Source organism: Spermophilus citellus, assembly GCF_964194105.1.
Source record: "Spermophilus citellus genome assembly, chromosome: 13".
NCBI classification, from domain to species: domain Eukaryota; kingdom Metazoa; phylum Chordata; class Mammalia; order Rodentia; family Sciuridae; genus Spermophilus; species Spermophilus citellus.
In genome coordinates this window covers 87,337,010-87,355,463 of record NC_138193.1, presented here as the reverse complement: position 1 = coordinate 87,355,463, position 18,454 = coordinate 87,337,010, and the positions used below count along the sequence as shown (strand labels likewise).

General features: G+C 40.0%; 1 protein-coding gene across 7 annotated transcripts in view; it reads left to right on the top strand.

Annotated features, from left to right (window-relative positions):
• Positions 1–2,543: 2,543 nt before the first annotated feature.
• The window catches only part of VIT (vitrin), a 114,258-nt gene continuing 98,347 nt past the window's right edge, over positions 2,544–18,454 (top strand). For 4 of the 7 annotated variants that reach the window (XM_081264814.1, XM_081264812.1, XM_081264811.1 and 1 more), the window contains exon 1: positions 2,544–2,773. The gene's annotated coding sequence lies outside the window, so the exon portion shown is untranslated. The remainder of the gene's footprint in view (positions 2,774–18,454) is intronic. The other 3 variants (XM_081264816.1, XM_081264815.1, XM_081264813.1) reach the window with 1 other exon arrangement.

Here is an 18,454-nt window from a genome sequence, read left to right as displayed (position 1 = left end):
GGACCTCTGGATGCTTCCCGCTGCGTGTGCCCTGATCAGCAGTGCTTCATCTGAATGTGCAATTGTGCCCCAAACTATGCAGTCTTCACTCAGAATATTTATCATGAGATACTAATTTCATGGCCTAAAACAGTGTTATTGGCCACCTGCAATAAGAGCAGCTCTTGTCCATGAGTTGCTTTTGTGGTTTATGTGCAGTCCTTCTTGGTGAAATTCTCACTGTTTTATAGATTCAGTAACCTGTTGGGAGAAATTTTTATAAAATCCAGTGAGTTTTTAAATTACTAAATATGAAAACAAAAGTTCTGTAATAAGTGCTCTTCCATTTTCATCCCAGAACATTGATAAGTTCAGTTGATTATCTTGATTACGTAAGTAGAAAGAACACTAAGAACCACCCAGGAATGAGCAGCTTGAACAGGGACATGTGCCTTTTTGCTGTCACTCAGCGCCTATCAGCCTTCCTGGGGTGGTTTCTGTGGTCAGTGGCCCAAGTACAGAGGCACCACTTGGTGGACGCTGCTATTCCTCCTACAGGGACACAAGGTTGCAGACATTCCACACTGTGAAGGTGTCTAAACTTGGGCTTTGAGCCTTCAGCTTTGAAAAGCTATTTTGGCTAGTGATTTTGATACACATTTCAAGTGTGTTTTGTACAGTGAAGCTTAGAGTTCGGTAGTCTAAAGTGTGTGCAGAGCCTCATTGGGTAGGCATGAGGTCTTTGGGCTCCTCATACCTGCTTTACTGTTTGGGAGGGCAGAACAGGCACCCTGTGCCTTTTGGGCTGTTTTCCTGGAGATGCTATTTTTTACCTTCCTTTTCCCCTCTTGTTCAAACCTACAGGTTTCCTGTTTAAATAAATTCTGAAGTTCAAAAAAAAAAAAAACATAATTCAACCAAGTACTTCTGAATTTTTCTTGAGAATAGCCACATTTGCCTATATTGCTAGCAGCCCACTGGGGCCACTGTGTGGTTGCCCTGGACTTTGTCCAAATTTCTAATTTTTGCCAATATGATGAAAATAAAATAATACTTCATTTTTTAAGGGAATCACGTTTTTAAAAATTATTTTTATTATAGTTAAATATATATAAGAAATTTTGCCATTTTAAGTGTATCATTCAGTCTCATTAATTACAGTCATAACTTTGTGTATTTCATCATCCCAAATACCATTGCTTTTTAATTTGCATTAGCTTCAGATGCTTTTCCATGCCTTTACATTTGATTTTTTCCTATTCACCATAAGAAAGCAAATTCAACTGGTAAAAGAAAAAAAAATCTCTAAGTTCTAACATAGCACCATTACTTAGGAGTCAGACAGCCTTGGATTTGAATCCTAGGTCTTGCTTTACTGGCTGAGTGATGTTGGGAAAGTTACATACTCTGAGTCTCAGTTTCCTTGTTTATAGAATGGAAATAATAGTACTGATTGTTCTAGAGACTTCTAAATATTAAATTAGATGATAAATGTAATAAATAATAATATTAACTAATATGAATTATTTAATGTTTATTAAATGTGAGTTAATATTGAATACTATTATTAATTGACATTATTATTACTTAGATGCTATTTCATCTGAACCTGCGCTTATGCAAATAGTGGGACAGCTGACCTTCCGTGTGGCAACACTGTCCTTCCTACCAAAGGAGTCAATGTCAGGATTTGGAGGAGGAAGAAACAGGATTGAAAAATAACAATTTAAATCCAGAACCAGAAGGGGAAAAAATAGGTTAAACAACACTCAAACAATAATCTTAAATAAGGGACAAGGACAGTAGATGAGGATGGGGTACTCAAATGGAAGTTCTGTTCCCAGGCTGCGTGCGTGCACACTCCCCAGCAGGAGGAGGAATGGCTCTGTGCTACCTCTGCCCTGCTGGTTCTGCCATACCCACAGACCCTGGAATCTCAAGGATGGCCAGATGCACTTTTGGGGGGGATGGGGGTTCTGATTTTTTGAAATACTGAGATGTGTTAACACACATTTTGGATCTTAATCTCATTGATTTGATTGATGGCACTGATATATAAATAACTGATGCTGGCAGATTTCACTGATGTTGTGAGAGACATACCCATCGGCAGTTTTACTGAAACTGAGTCAGATTTTGCTTCCCACTACTATTATCATGGATCCTGCTACTAGCAGCATAGACCTCAATCACTTCAGGAAGCTGCCAAAATGCAGAAACAACTCACGCAAAGGAAAAGCACTCATATGTAGGAAAAGTGTTTTCAGTGCAAAACTGAGAATCCAGTAGAATAAACACCTTAATCCAGCCGTTCACTAGCATTTGAAAAAGAAAAATTAATTGCCCCTGCTTGAGTAGTTTTTAAAGCATATTAAAAAAAAAAAAAGCTTTTTCTATCCAACTGCTTCTCTAATTGTAGAATTTGCTTACTGAAAATGTGTGCTTTGGGTTAGAAAAGAATATTTAGAAATCCGTTCGCCAAAAAAGCAAGTGGGAGTGGAAATTTGAAAGAGGACCGCCTAATTCAGCACTAAAACCAGTGTGAGGAGCAGTGTGTGTGTGTGTGTGTGTGTGTGTGTGTGTGTTACAAAATGCGCTTTTCAAAGGGCTGAGAGGTGGATGGGAATGTTTGCTTAGCTCCTCTGAGAAGAGAAAAGGTGCTTGGACCTCCGCTGGTTTCTTCTTTAGAATAATTTGGATGGAATTTGTGATGCAGAAAAGCTTAAAGAAAAAGGGATAGTCATTCTGTGTGGTGGAGAATTTTTGCAAAAACTAATTCCTTTCTTCAAACAAGGTACGTCTGATAAATTGCTAAACTATGCATATAGTTGCTTTCCATTCATTATTATAGAAATGGTAAAATGTATTTGTCACTAAGAAACTAGATTACATACCTTACTAAGTGATCAGTCTGTGTAAATTTTAGTTTCAAGAGAGTTGGGATGGGAGAGAGTGGTAGCATCCTCGTAAAAACTAATAATATTTATATTTATATATGTATATATGTTTATCAGTTATAAACATTGTCAATATTAGGACAAAGTTTTCACTCTTTTTTTAAGCCAACTTAATTATGGTTAAAATAAGTCGAAAAGCATGACATTTGTGTAGAATTTTTAAAGTAATTTATATTTTTCTTGCTTCCTGTGATAACAATTTAACAATTCACATATGACAGTGTATGAAAAACAGTGTGAGAAATGGGCACACGGATGCTAAATTAAAAGAGAAATTACTTAATGTGACTCTGGACCTCTCTCTTCAGGCAGATCTCAGTGGAATGTGGCTTAGATGTGCTTTTCTGTGTCTTGTTTACATTAGAAGTGTTTTCCTAGGCTGAGGGCTTCTGCTACTGATAAGCCCAAGAAGGGACTGGCATTGTTCAGTCGACCATTGTAGCTCAACTTTGCACAGAAAGACAGGATACAAAAATCTCTTTTAAGCATGATTTGTGTCAAACCAGTATAAACATGAAATAAACGCCTCAAGCCCAGTTTAAACAGAGAGGATAAGACTGAATAATTGGACATGATCCTTTGCTCCAGACAACCCACAGCATCTTTGCCATCCCCAAACCCAGAGTGGAATTCAAGATTTTCTTGGGGTTTATTGTAAACATTAAACCAAGCATTCTTGGCTGTGGTGGTTGTTCAAAACTCTGTGTGCTCAGAAAATGGTATTTTGCCATTACGTTGTGTTGCAATAAATTTGGAAGTTTTGGTGGTAAAGTTCTGAGGTTGTTTTTCCTTTGGTCTCTTGGAAGATGAAACGCCCTGCAGCAAGACAGGATCAAAGGCTGTTTGTTTGTGTATTTTCTGTGTGTGTGTGTGTTAGCTGCAAGTGGTAGCTGCCCCTGTAGAAAAACTGGAAGTGCCCATCATTTATTTATTGAATTAAAAGACTAGTTTTGTTGTTGTTGTTGTTGGGTTTTTTTTTTTTTTGTAGGACTGCATTTTTATTGCAGTACACTACTTTACCAGACTTATTTAAATCTATCTTACATCTCACCCTGAAAAGGAAATAAGTTAGAAACATTGGAAATGCTTAATATCTGTCCTGAAATAGTGTTTATGAGTGGCATTTAGAAGATCTAATTATCTTTTCCATCAAGTTACAGGTCACATGAAGAATAGGCTCTTTCAAAGAAATTACAGCAGATTTGAGAATGGTTTGTAAATAGTATAGGGAGAACAAAAAGGCTTATGCTGTTCTCAGCTATAGTTCCTGTAAGACACATGGAGTAGAGGAGAGCAGTGTGGTTTGACCCGATGTGCCAAACCAGGAGTCCTAAATTATAGGACCCACTCTGCGGCTACCTAGCTGGGCTACCTCGGGAAAGGTGTGAGACAGTTCTCCACTTTTTGTTTCCTGCTCTGAAAAATAGAAATATCAAAGCCTTCTCTCCCTTCTCTCCCAGGGTGGCCATAAGGCTTGATATTGATTCTCAGTTCCAACAAAGTTTTGAAACATGAAAACTTCTATAAAAATGCATTTTCCCATATACTCAAAAAAAGATTCTATTGGGAGGAGTGATTGGTCTTACAAAAAAGACCAATACTTCATATCCTCCAGATGTTCCCATTACATGTCTCCTCGTATACAGCCAGGTTTTAGCAACTATGGGTGCAGACAGAACACATGGGTCTGTTGGTCAAAGGAAGGGCATCTAGCTGTGTGACCTTGGGGAGGTGACTCAGCATCTCTGACCCTCAATTCCTCACATATGAAATGAAGAAGTTGGACAAGGTAGTCTCTATAGTCCCTTCTAAATATATGGTTCTATGCACGGAAACCTCTTCAAAGTCTAAACTGCCCAGGACAATTTCATTGTTAAGAATCTGTATATTACTGAAGACGTATCAAAACAAGGTTATGGAATCTATGATAAGTTTTAAATATTTATGTGTACCTAACTAAAGACTATAATATATACAAAAATGAATTTTAACTGTATTCTTCACAAGACAATTGAAGGAGATTATGGTGTGTGTGTCTTTTGCTATATATACATATGCATACATGTATCTCACATAGCTTACTAGGGGGTCCAAGTTCCATGACAATCTTCTTTCAGTTTTCTGGTGTATTTCTGTGATTGTCTGCATGACCTCATGTGGAGACAATGTCAAATGTCTAAATTTATGGCCTTTCATGTGATGCCAAGACGAAATGTTGCTCCTAGGCTTTGGACTCTGTGGAGGCTGTTCAGCTGCAGGCTCTGTCATTGCTTAAATGTGTTAACTTTAGTCAACTACTTAAAAAAAATCTGTGGGCCCAACTTTCTCATCCATGCAAGGGATCTATTGTTAGTGCCTGCCTCACAGAGTTATGGCATAGAGTTGTGGCAAAGGGCTTCAATCCGTGACTGACACACTGTCAGCCCCCTAATATTAGCATGTATTTCCTTTATTAAATGTGACTGGAACAAAGAACCCAGATCAGCTGTGCAACCATTCACTTGTAATCATTGTCAAGTTTTTTAAACACCAGCTCTTTGGATATGGGAAGCAAATAGATTTGTGGATTTCTGTGACATTAACATGATTATTAGAAACCAGTTGTCCATTCTTTATCCAGAGGATCTGAGCTAATCAGTCCTTCAGCAAGTGATCAGCATCAGAGGCAGCTTCTGTGATGACTGTAATTTGAGAATGCCCAAAGGTCCCTGCCAAGCTTGCTGCCTTCAAGTGTGTCTCCTTCTGATCTGCAGAAGACAATGAAATTCTGAACCCCCTGAGCACAGCGCATGAGGAAGGGCACAGGGAAGCTGACAGTTTTTTACTGGCGAGGGCGATCCTTAGGCAAGAGGCAGTGAGACTACTTCTGTTTTTGCAGAAAATGGGTCGAGAGGAGCAGAAAACCAGGTGAAGTTAAGATACACATCAGAAGTGACTTTTGATAGTGCTGGTCATTAAATTTTAATTAAAAAAAAAAAGACAAACATAAATCAGTCTGAGATCACCTGCACGAGGTCCTGTTTACAGACGAGAAGGTGAAAGGTTGAAAGGCAAGGAAAACCCCCAGGCGTGCCCAGAGTCACATGTTCACAATGCAGCAAGGACTATTTTTGTTCTGTTTACTGCATTTTCCATGGTTACCTCATTTGTAAAATAAACAATTGTGGACACTGGCTTTAGAATTTGTTTTTAATCAGCTAGAAACTCTTGGGCTTCAACAGACGGCAAACCTTATAAAAACCCTCGGAGACCATCTGAAACTCTCAGGGCTGCCTGGCCAGGGCACAAGAACACACCAGATGATGCTTGAGTGGAGCCACCTATTAAATACTACACAACATGTGGCAAACCTGCACATGCGAACCCCCCCACACACAGATGTTGTGAGTCGGCACAAATGCATGACCCCATTCCTGAGGGACAAAGGTGATCCCAGGATCCTGGATGCCAAAATCCTTTCCTGAGTCAAATCTCTGATTCAGAATCTTGACACACAGAAATATTAATTTTCTGTCAATTCCATTTAGAGAGTATTTTTATGTTTTATTCTGATCTTATAATTTAAAAGAAAACATATTTGGATCCACTTCTAGTTTATATTTTTCACTAGATTTTTTTTTCAGTTCTTTTTAAGAATCAAAGACTACATATCATTCTTCAACCATTGTGGCCAAATGGTACAACTATCGAAAGGATTTTTATGTCAACGGACTGAAGAGACTTACAAATCCTTTGAGTAGAGGAGGACGGAACAAAAATATGGAATTGCTCTCCTTCTCCGTGTCTTAATCAGTGGGGTTACTATAACAGACTACCGTAAACTGGGTGGCTTAAACAACAAATATTTATTTTTCACAGTTCTGGAAGCTGGGAAGTCTAAGATCAAGGGTCTCCAAGACTCCTGTCTGGCGAAGGCCCACTTCCTGGTGCACCAAGTTCACCCTCTGGTTGTATCCTCACATGCTAGAAAGAGGGAGAGTCTTCTCTGAGGTCCCTTTTATAAGGGCACTCACCACTTTCGTGAGGATTCCCCCTCATGAACTAATTACCTTCCAAGAGTCCCATCTCCTAGTACCATCACACTGGGGATTAGGATTCCAGAATTTGAATTTTGGAAAGACACAAACATTCTGTTCATTTGGCCCTAGAATAATTGAGCCAAATGGCAGCCACAAATCCACATGTTCTTGGTATATTTGGGCTACTATAACAATACACCACAGACTGGGTGGTCTATACAACAGAAATTTATTTCTATAGTTCTAGAGGTTGAGAAGACCAAGATCAAGGCACCAACAGGTTCTGTGTCTGGTGAGGAACCACTTTCTGGTTCATAGGTGATAAGGTCTCACTGTATCTGTGTGTAGTGGAAGGAGCCAGGGTCTCTCTGGTGCCTCTTTTATGAGGGTACTAACTCCAAGTGCAAGGGTGCTGCCCTGGTGACCTAGTCACCTCCCCAAAGCCCTATCTCCTCATTCTGTAACCTTAAGAGTTATCAGTTCTAAATATGAACTTTGCGGGGGACACAACCATTCAGACCATAGTAGGTTCCTTCACCCAGATATCCAAGAGCCAAATCATGGCTAACCTTGGACAGCATCTCACTGAGAGATTCAGCTAGTTGTTTTACCTCTGTTAGGTCCTAAACTAGTGTTTGAGTGGGCCACATTTTATAAGATGGTGGGATGATGATGATGGTGGTGATCATGACGGTGGCAGCAGTGTATGATTAACCACTACTCCCGCAACAGCAAATTAAGTCCTTTTCATATATGAACCCATTTAATCCTAACAGCAAACATATGGGTGGGTTGTTACTAACTTCATTATACAGATTTAAAAACAAAAAACCCTGAAGCAATGAGAAGTTAGTTAAGTTGTCTGAGATCACACAGTTTGTTAGAGAACTCAACTTGAAATCCAAGAAACCTAATTCCAAGCTCACCTTCTCGGTCACACATGGTCGTGGTTTTTCTGTCACTGTACCCAATTTATCTTTGCCATCCTGAAAACAGCTCTCAAGCCAAGTCAAATTTCTAAGAAAAATATCCTTTCTTACAAGTAGAGACACCTCAGTGATAAGCATGAAGGGAGGTTGGAGGAAGGAACTCACAGGAGATTTGTCGGGGGAAAGGAGGGTTTTGTTTCTGTCATTCTTGGATAACCTTGTGATTTTAGAATCACTTCCCAGGTGGGTAAGGAGGATCTGACTCTGGGCAGGGGGAGCCTGAGGAGCCTTCATCAGGAAGCCCTCTGGGTGGTGTGTCCCCAGAAGGTCTCCTTTATCTTCACTAAGGGTAAAGTCAGCATCTTGTCACAGAAAGAATCACACTTCCTCTTGACTCAAACTGCAGCAGAAAGCCACCATCCCTGATAAGGGTCTCCACAGGGACAAGACTCCAGGAAAATTTCTCGAATTCTTTCCCTCAGTTGGAGGAAGGCTAAAGTTTTGTGTGGACTTGTGGCAAATTTTCATAAAAATCACCCTTCAGGCGATTCTGCATTTTTTTCTTCTCAGATTCAAAAGGAAAGGGGGGGGGGACCATTCCTGGAGGAGGGGGACTCCTACCTATAGTTTCCAAGAGATCAGATCACTGGCATCTTAATGCTAAGTGAATTCCCTCCCCCTGGGTTCCTTTGTGTTCCAGACAGAGAAAACATGCTTTGGACATAAAGGCGCACATCAGCTTGCCCAGACTGGCTTTGCTTGTACAACGCAGCAAGTAAATCTGTGCCCCAAAAGGTAAAAGGAGTTTGGGAAGCAGAGATAATAGCATTCAATGGCAGCAACCACAAGTATTTTTGGGGCCACCCCAGGTGCCATTAACTATTCTATGTACAGAACGGTTTCCATTTTCCTAGAGTACCCACACTGGGTCACCTATGTGACCCACAGGGGACACAGACTAGGAAAATATTTTGAAGCAGCCTGGTGGTAGTAGGGGCTGTGAAAAAAGATAAGGAAGGAAGATAAGGGGGCGACAGGAAGCAGTGAGATGGAGGTGATTGTTTGTGTTGCATGATTAGATAAGTGTCTGATAAAGAGACATTTAAACAGATTGGTGAAGGAAGTCAGGGAGTGACCTATGTGGGTCCTTGGGCAGAGCATTCCAGGTGGGGTTGGAGCCAATGCAGAGACCCTGAGCAGTCCCGTGCTTGGGAAGGCAGGGGATCTGGACTGAATGAGGAGGACAGGTGGGATCAAAGGTGTATGTTGGACAAGCAGATACAGACTGCGTCCTCGATATCCCCAGAAACCTCCTCTGGGGTAGCTCTCTCTCACCTCTGCTCTGGATGAAATCTGGCTCAGGTCCCTTAATATTTCAGGCCATGCTCAGTGTTTTTAAGAAGAAATTGATTATAGTCTACCTGAAACATTCTCACTATAGCCATTAAGGTATATTACTAGCAAACCCTTCTGAAAAATGGTGTTTAGAGCTTCTAGCTTCATCCTCCACATCCAGATTTCCTTTTTGCTGCCTGAATGCTCTTTCTCCTGCCTTTACCTGTCTTACTCTGGCTTCCTTTTTTTAAAAAAAAAATTTAGTTGTAGATGGACACAATATCTTTATTTTTATTTATTTATTTATTTATGTGGTGCTGAGGATCGAGCCCTGTGCCTCACACATGCTAGGTGAGCGCTCTACCACTGAGCCACAACCCCAGCTTACCCTGACTTCTAACAGTGGTCTTTTCATGCCCCAAGTTGAAGTGGGTCCAGAGAGGCCAGGCAGAAGTGACAGAAAGGCCTGGCTAGGCACAGCTATGAGCTGGCATCCAGAGTCCCCGAGCTTGTCAGAGTTTATAGCTGCTTCTTGTTGGCACTGCGGTGGGTGCCTGGCAGATTCTCCCACTTTGCTGGGAATTCCTTACCTGTATTTCTGCAGATGCTGTTGAATAAATCTGCTCCAGCTCAGAATCTGCTGTTCCTCCCCCCAGCCCTGAGCAACAGGCAGCTTGTGTCCAGCTACTTTTTGCTACTGTTTCCTCAATCCTCCAGGCTCCTGACTGGGACAGACGCTCAGCAGACAGACTCATGCGCAGCAAGCTCTTCCCCTCTTCTATAGAGAACTGAATGGTGTCTGACAGGAGTCCACTGAGCCCCAAGCCCATGGGATACAACCATGTCAAACGGGGTTCCTGGGCATTCAAGCTGAATTTCCAAAAGACCCAGAATCCCTGACTCACCAGCTCCCTCAGACTGTGTGACAGGTATGGAAAGTGAGAGGGGTAGCTTAGAGAGCAAGAGTTTCTATAAGAAAAGTTGTTAGCATTTTCCTTCCTTCTACCTCCTCCCCAGTTGCAGGAGGGGAGCTGGTGACTCCCACCCTGCTTTAGGCAACAGTGCAGAGAGCTTCCAGGAGATGACCTTGGAACATGGAAGTGATTGGCACTGCTGTCTTGAGGCCTTGGCTGGAACTGAAACAAAGAATCACTCCATTGTAATATTCCATCACTCTGTCAATGACAGTACACTCAAATGCTCATTTAGATGTTTTAAGTAGTGTCTGTTTAAATTTAGAAATGTGCCTGTACATCATTTGAACATTTGTGAGGGAACGAATACTCTCAGTGTAGACCCCCAAAGACTCTTGAAAACAATCCCTTCAACAGGGCGCAGTGGCACATGCCTGTAATCCCAGTGGCTTGGGAGGCTAAGGCAGGAGGATCTTAAATTCAAAGCCAGCCTCAGCAATTTAGGGAGGCCCTATGGAGCTTAGCAAGACCCTCTTTCAAAATAGAAAATAAAGTGGCCTGGGGATGGGTTTAATCCCCTGTACCCGCCCCCCCCCCCAAAATACCTTGACCATATAACTAAAACAACTATTCATAGTCTGCAACTTAATTAACCATTGTCAACCAACTATTTCAAAAAGCCTATGGTGCCGGGTGCAGTGGTGCATGCCTGTAATCCCAGAGGCTCGGGAGGTTGAGGCAGGAGGATCATGAGTTCAAAGCCAGCCTCAGCAACTTAGTGAGGCCCTAAGCAACTCAGTGAGATCCTGTATCTAAATAAAATATTTTAAAAGGGCTGGGGATGTGGCTCAGTGGTTAAATCCTTGGGTTCAATCCCTGGTACACCCCCCCACCCCTCGCAAGAGCCTATGATACATAAATAAAGGTAAAAATGAACCTAAGCTGCAGAGTGGGATTTTGTGGTAGTAAGTGTCTGAGGGCAGAGAGAGAATTTTGATTCCACTCCAAATTCATCCTATAGCCTTAGACAACTCACCAAAATTCTCTAAGCTTCAATTCTCAAGCTTTCAATACTGCTTTGAAAAAGTGAGCAAATATTACTTACCTGATAGGATTACCATTATAATTAAGTATGATCACATATATGCAGTGTGTAGTACAGAGTGAGCATTCAGTAAGTGATAGCAGTTGCTGTTATTGGAGTGGACTCTAAACTTAAACCCTTTCATGAAGAGCTAGATGTAGTGGTGTGCACCTGTAGTCCCAGCTACTCAGGAGACTGAGGCAGGAGTATTACATGAGTCCAAGAGTTTGAGATCAACCCAGGCACATAGAATCCATCTCAAAAGAAAAAAGAGAGAAGGAGGGAGAGGGAGGAAGGAAATTTTCCAAGAATAGCAAAATTTCCCATCTCATTTAACAGATCACCAAATAACAGAGTCACATCGTCAGGAGGGACATGCAGGAGGGTCTGAAGGCTCCTTCAGAGCTGGAAATGGTCCCCAGGAAGGGCTCTGGAGTCTGAGGCTGGGTGGCTCCCCTTAGAGAGCGTGGTGTGTTACTTCTAAATGACTTTGCTTCTGCTGGTCCCTGGAAATGTCCAGGACTTGGTCCCCTACAGCCCTCGATTCCTCTGCCACAGTCACTCCTCCACACTCTCCACACCCTCCACTGTCCCCAAGCCTCTGGTTGCTGGGATTCAAGAATGTGTTTTGACCCCTAAGCCCCACCCCCCCACACCCCTGTCTCTGGGCAGCTAGGGAAAAGCTGGAACCCTGTCATCTGAGAGGAACCCATTCTTTACCAAGAGGCAGGCAGAAGGGAAGGCACAGACCTTGCAGACACACCCTCAGCTTCTTATCTCAGCTGGGAAGTGAGGCCGGACCTGCAAGTGTTTTTAAAAACTGTGCTTCGGAATTGAAGGCAGACCAAAAAGTGCAGAGTGTCCACTCTAGTCGAAGCTCTAGGGATTACAGTTAAATTGAACCAGATACCCAGCTCCAAATCCACAGTAGATGGTCTTTGGCAATCACACACCTCAAAGCCTTGCTGGGAGGAGGCAGGAGCTAATCCAGTGTCAAACACATTAGGTAAAGAAGTTTCTGATGAAAGGAATCCATCTTCCAAAGCTCCATGAGAATCTTTTAAACTGTACTCGGGTTTCCAGAGTAACCCAAAGAAATAATCCAGGCCCACCTCATCTCAGAGATCCTCACCTCTTCCACACATTGACTGCTCTTTGTGCCCCCACCATTACCCAGGATGAATAACTCCTGGGAGGAGTCCTAGAGAGGGGCATGCCTGCAAACCCAGTATTTTTTCCCCCACTGGCAATATAAAATTCTAAACCACCACTTCAGAAATGTAATTACTGTTTGCAGTCTCCCTAGAAATCACCATTGGTCAAAGCCTTTGTGGATGTGGAAAGCATTACCATATGTCAGGTTCTTAACGAGGTACAAAATGATGGTCTGAAACACACACACACCAAAAAAGGCTTTCCCTTTTTGGTCTCCTGACTTGTAGAAACATGCCACATAGATCAATGGCACAGGCATATATCAGTCATTGGACACATGCATGAACCCTTTAATCCACCCAGGGCCTTTGCTATAGGAGTTTCTCTGACTATACGCAGTGATCCAAAGTGATCTTAAAGAAAGGAATAAATCCCTAAGTAGTTCACCACTCTATCATTCAAAAAGTGCACATGACACTTACGGGAAGTTCCTAGACGGAAACATCAGGAAGCATAACGTTCCCATAAATACATTGGGAAATAAACATTCTCACAAATCAGTTTTTCAGCCCTGGCACTGTTGACATGTTGTCCTGGGCAATTCTTTGTTGCCCAAGGGGCTGGCCTAGGTGTTAAGGAACGTGAATCCATACCCCTGTCCTCCACCTCCTCCATGCTAGTCAAATCTGTGTCCCCACCCCACCCAAGCATGACAACCAAAATGTCTTCAAAATTGTCCAATGTCTCCCGGTTGTGAACTACTGTCATCAGTAATGGGAAACTCCCCAGCAACATCTGACAGCATAGTTTCAAGGTCACCCATAGCATCCTGAACCTTCTCAGGGGATGCCACAGCTCACAGGATTCCTCTCCACACCTCTTCCCAGAGACTGGCTTTAGAATTATGTTCAGCCTCTCTAGGGACATCCCCCCACCCTCACCCCCACCCCCATTTTTGTCTTTTGACCAAAATACAGCCACGTGTGTCCTTTTCATTTAAAATGCTTTCATTTCACTACTCATCATTTTAGGAAACAGGATATAACTAAAACAACAAACTTGAAAATGTTTTAATCAAAGCTGTAAAGAGCAGAAACCCACTCAAACGGGCTCAAGTGAAAGGGCCCAGAAACATCTACGTCATGCACAGGAGACCGAGTCCAGCTGGACCTCCTTCAAGCCTGGACCTGGGAAGTGGCCAGAAGCTAAGGCATCTGCCCTCCCCGTTTCTCCAGGGCTCCTTCCCCTCTTTCTGTCCTGTCTTGTCCATCTCATCCAGGGCCTCGCAGGGTCTGTGGCTACGAATACACACTTCTCAAGACATTCAGAGTTCCAATTCTAAAGTCCCAAGGGAGGTCTTGATTGGCCTAAGCTATCTTTTCTTGCTAGATTATAGGCTTTTGGGCAGCTGAGTCACCTAAATTTCAGCGAGTGTTCTCTGCATCTGACTATATTTGAGCTACTTCCTCCAAGGATCTCTGGAGATTGAAGTTATAGATCTAAACAGGCTTTGTAAAGTGAAAAATGCTATATGAAAGAGTGGAATTCATATTTTATAATAATATCATGAAAGATACAATAAAGTTCATGTGAGAAGTCTGATGTATTTGGAAGAGCACAATATTAAAGGGAAAAAGATCCAGGCTGTGTGACCTTGGGCCAGTCCCTTCATTACTCTGAATTCTAGGAACCGTAATGTTCGTTTTACCTCCTCAAGGAGCCCTTGGGTGGTTCAAATGAGAATGTTCAGGTGGTTTGCTAAGAAATCTCTCTGCAGACTCAGATATAAATCTATATTATTAGAGTCTTCTCTAGTTAAAACCACCGTTTGGGCAAGCCACCTGGGAGGGAAAATTATAAATTTTTTAAAAACTTTTTAATGTATGATATCTTTTCCCTATATATTTATTGGTGTATTACAATTATACATAATAGTGGGATTTGTTGTTATATATTTGTACTTGCACACAATATGATAATAATTTGGTCAATATTGTTCCCCAGTATTATCTGTTGCCCTCTGCTCCCCACTCCCCAGGGCCTTTTCTCTACTCTATTGATCTCCCTTTGACTTTCATGAGAGCCCAACCTCCATCTTTCTTTTCCTTTTCCTTCCTAGCTTCCACATATAAGGGAAAACTCATGATCCTTGACTTTCGGAATTTGATTTATTTCACTTTACATAAAGTTCTCAAATTCCACCCGTTTTCCTGCAAATGACATAATTTCATTCTTCTTTATGTCTAAAAAAAAATTCCAATGACTGGATAAAGAAAATGTGAGATATATATATATATATATATATATATATATATATATATATATATATCTCCAGTCATTCCTTCACATACTCCTAAGCTGGTCCCATAATTTGGTTATTGTGCTGCTATATATATATATATATATATATATATAGATATGCATCTATTACTATATTATGCTGACTTTAACTATTTAGGACAAAAAATAATGAGTAGATCTTATGGTGGTTTCATTCCGGTCTTTTTAAGGAAACTTCATGTTGATTTCCATAGTGGTTGTACTAATTTGCAATCCCACCAACAGTGTAAAAGTCTTCCTTTTGCCCCTACATCCTTGCCAACATTTATTATTATCTGTTTCTTGATGGTTGCCATTCTAAGTGAAGAAAGATGAAATTTCAGTGTAGTTTTGATTTACATTTTCCTAATTGCTAAAGATGTTGAACACTTTTTTCATATATTTGTTGGCCATTTGTACTGTCTTTTGAGAAGTATCTGTTTAATTCATTTGCCCATTTATCAATGGGATTATTTGGTTTTATGTGGAAAGTTTTTGAGTTCATTATATATGTATTCAAAATATTAATCCTTTGTAGGAACAGGAGCTAGCAAAGATAGATTCCCACTCTTCAGGTTCTCTCTTCACATTCTTAATTGTTTCCTTTGATGTACAGAAGCTTTTTAACAATGTATAATCCCATTTATTAACTCTTCGTATTATTTTCTGAACTTTAGGAGTTGTGTGGAAGAAATTGTTGCTCATACCTATATGTTGGAGTGTTGATCCTATGTTTCCTTCTAGAAGTTGCAAAGTTTTTGGCCTAATTCTTCAGTCTTTTTTCTATTTTGAATTGACTTTTTTTGCAGGGTAAGAGACAGGAATGTACTCTCATTCTTTTATACATGGATAATTAGTTTTCCCAGCACCATTTATTTTAAAGGCTATATTTTCTCCAATGTATGTTTTTAGTACCTTTGTCAAGGATCCGAAGACTGTACCTGCATTTTCTATTTTGCGCTCATTGTGTCTATCTTTGTACAAGTACCCTGCAGTTTTTGTTACTATAGCTCTGTAGTGTAAGTTGAAGGTGGGTATTTTGATGACTCCAGCATTGCTTTTGAGCTTAGAACTGCTTTGGCTATTCTGGATCTTTAATTCTTCCAAATGAAGTTCAGAATTTTTTTCTTTCTTTTCTTATTTCTGTGAGTAATATCATTGGTATTTGGTTGGATATTGCATGGAATCTGTATATTGCTTTGGTAATACGGCCATTTTAACCAGGGAGGTCTTTCACCTCTGTGGTAGATTTATTCCTAGGTGGGTTTGTTTGTTGGTTGATTGGTTGGTTGGTTTTGTTTAGGCTTTTGTTAATGGGATTATTTTTCTGACCTCTTTCTCAGCAGATGCATTACTGGTATATAGAAAAGCTATTGGTTTTATATGCTGATTTTGTAACCTGCTTCTTTGCTGAAACTGTTTATTGGTTCTAGCAGTCTTCTGGTGGAGGTTTTTGGATCTTCTAAGTATAGGGTCATATCATCTGCAAATGATAATTTTCTTCCTCTTTTCCTATTTCTATCCCTTTAATTCCTTCTCTTGCATAACTTCTCTGGATAGAATTTCTAGTACTATATCAAATAAGAGTGGTGAGAGTAGACATCCTTGTCTTGGTCTAGGTTTTAAAGGAAACATGTTCATTCATTATGCTATTGGATTTGAATTTGTCATACTTGCCTTCATAATGTTGAGGTGATTTATTCAGTGCCTCATTTCTTCAGTGTTTTTTTTTTAATCATGAGTGGATGCAAAATTTTGTTGAAGGTTTTCTCTACATCTATTGAAGTGACAATGTGATTTTTGTCCTCAATTCTATTTATGTGATGAATTATATTTACTGGTTTGTGTATGTTAAACCATCCTTGAATTCCTTGAATGAAACAAACTTGGTCATGATATACAATATTCTTAACATGTTGTTGAATATTATTTGCTTAATTTTTGCATCTGTGTTCATCAGGGATATTGTTCTGTAGTTTTCTTTCATTGTTGTGGCCTTATCTGGTTTTGGTGTCAGTGAATGAATTTAAAAGTGTCCCACTATTTGATAGTTCATGGAATGATGTGATGGGCATTGGCATTAGTTCCTCTTTACAGGTCTTCTAGAATTTAGCTGAGAATACATCTTGTCCTGGACTTTTCTTGTTGGAAAACTTTTTATTACTTATTCTATCTTACTGCTTGTTATTGGTCTGTTTAGGTTTTCTATATCCTCTTAGTTCAATTCTGGTAGCTCATATGTGTTGAGAAATGTATACATTTCTTTTAAGTTTCTGATGTATGAAGTATCCATTTTAAAAATAGTTCCTAATGACTCTCTGTATTTCTGTAATGTCTCTGATGATTTCTCTTTTTCATCTCTACTTTATTAAGTTGGATCTTCTTTTTTTTTTTCTTTTGGCTAGTTTGGTTAAGGATTTATGCAGCTTATCTTTTCAAAGAATCGACTCTTTGTATCATTGATCCTTAATATATTTTTATTCTCTATTTTATTGATTTTAGTTCTGATTTTAATTGTTTCCTTTTCTCTACTGGTTTTTGAATTGATTTGTTCTTGTTTTACTAGGACCTTTAGATGCACTATTAGGTTGTTTATTTAGGTTCTTCCAGATTTTCTCCTGTAGGCACTCATAGCTATCAACTTTCCTCTTAGAACCACATTCTTAGTGGTCCCAGAGAGTCTGGTATGTTATATCACTATTCTCATTTGATTCCAAGAATTTTTAAATTTATTCCCTGGTTTCTTCTATTATCCATTCATCATTCAAAAATATATTGTTCGATCTCCATGTGTTTTCATAGTCTCTGTAGTTTTTATTGACATCATTGATTTCTAATCTTATTCCATTATGATCAGATATAATACGAGAAATTATATCAATTTGTTTGAATTTGCTAACAGTTGTTTTGTGGCCTAAAATATTATCTTTTTTGGAGAAGGTTCTGAGTAGCTAAAAAAAATTAGAATTTGGTTAATATTCAGTGAAATGTTTTATAGATGTCTGTTAAGTCCATTTGATTTATAGTATTTTTTTTTGGCTCTGAAGAGTTATTACTCAATTTATGTCTGGCTGACCTATTTATTGGTGAGAGAGGTATGTTGAAATCACCAGTATTATTGTACTGGGGTCTGAGCCTTTAAGTTATATAATTCAGTACACCAATATTTGGGCATAAATATTTGTTGTTATGATATCTTCTTGTTGGATTGTTCACTTTACCCATATGACATGACCTTCTTTGTCTTTTCTGATTAAATTTGGCTTGAATCTGCTTTGTTGAATTTAAGAGTAACTACTCCTGCTTGTTTTGGGGCTCCATTTGCATGGTATATCAACTGTGAAAAGAAAATTTATTATCTTACATAACAATAATATAGAGGTGGGTCCAGCCTCCAGGCACAAGACAATCAGAGGTGCAGCTCCACTCCTCTGTGATTTACCCAGGCTGTCCTTATCCTTTTAATGTCAGCTTTTTCCTCAGTCTGCATTTTCTCATGGTCTCAAGATGGCTTCAGCAGACCTCAGTCGACCTGCTCCCTCATTCATTTCCAACAAGAGGCAATTTGTCATTAAAAACCAGAAAATTAAAGTCTTTCTTTTTTATTCATTGTAACTCAGGACCCAACCCACCTGAACTAGTAACCAGTACTCGGTGAGCATCATTTATCCAATGTGTTTGGGAGCAGAAGTCACTCCAATTTTGAATTTTATTACATTTTTGGATACTTCCATTTACAAAATAATATATTTGGGGGATAGTA